The sequence below is a fragment of the Pygoscelis adeliae genome, unplaced genomic scaffold, assembly GCF_000699105.1.
Source record: "Pygoscelis adeliae isolate BGI_AS28 unplaced genomic scaffold, ASM69910v1 Scaffold672, whole genome shotgun sequence".
NCBI classification, from domain to species: Eukaryota; Metazoa; Chordata; class Aves; order Sphenisciformes; family Spheniscidae; genus Pygoscelis; species Pygoscelis adeliae.
This window is the reverse complement of record NW_008824194.1, coordinates 1-1,118: the sequence shown is the minus strand read 5'-3', so window position 1 is coordinate 1,118 and position 1,118 is coordinate 1.

Sequence of the window (1,118 nt, the reverse complement as noted above, 5' to 3'; positions counted from 1 at the left end):
GACCCCAAAACGTGGCTTTTTGGTACCAGAACCTGGGGCTGGACGAGGATGGTTGAGAGGACACCAGGACACATCTCCAGCGGGGTCAATCCCGAAACGTGGCTCCTTGATGGGTACCAGAACCTGGGGCTGGACGAGGATGGTTGAGAGGACACCAGGACACATCTCCAGTGGGGTCAGCCCCAAAACGTGGCTCCTCACCGGACACGGGACCTGCAGTTGGAGGACAGTTAAGAGAACACCGGGACCCAGCTCTAATGGGCTCAAACCTGAAATGTGGCTCCTCATTGGCCACAGGACTTTGGGTTGGACGAGGGCAGTCGAGAGGGCACCAGGACACGTCTCCACTGGGGTCAACCTCAAAAACGTGGCTCCTCGTTGGGTGCAAGACCTGGGGTTGCACGAGGACAGTAGAGAGGAGACTGGGACAGCCTGATGGGATCAAACCCAAAATGCGGTTCCTCGTCAGATGCAGAAACCAAGGATGGACAAGGCTGGTGGAGAGGGCACCGGGACGTGGCTCTGATGTGGTTGGACCCCAAACCGAGGCTCTTTGTTGGGTGTGGGAACCCGCAGTTAGATGAGGACGGTCAAGAGGACGTCAGGACATGTATCTGGTGTGGTCAACCCCAAAATGGAGCTCCCTCTACAGTGCAAGACAGGGTGTTGGATGAGGGTGGTTGAGAAGGCACCAGGACACGGCTCTGGTGGGACCAAACCCAAACCACAGATCCTCATTGGACACAGGACCTTGGGTTGGATGAGGATGGTTGAGAGGGCACCAGGACACATCTCGGATGGGGTTGGACCACAAAATGTGGCTCCTCACGGGCTGTAAGACCCCGGGTTGGACGAGGATGGTTGAAGGGGCGTGTCGCTGATGGGGTTGGCCTCCAAAACATAGCTCCTTGATGGACGCAGGACCCAGGGATGGAGGAGAAGGTGGTCAAGAGGCCACCAGGACCTGCCTCCAGTAGGGTTCAAGCCCAGAACGTGGCTTCTCATTGGGTGCAGGGCCAGGGTTGGCCGAGAGGTGCTGGGACGTGTCTCCGATGAGGGTCAACCCTGAAACATGGCTCTTCGCTGGAGGCAGGGCCAGGGTTGGCCGAGAGGTGCTG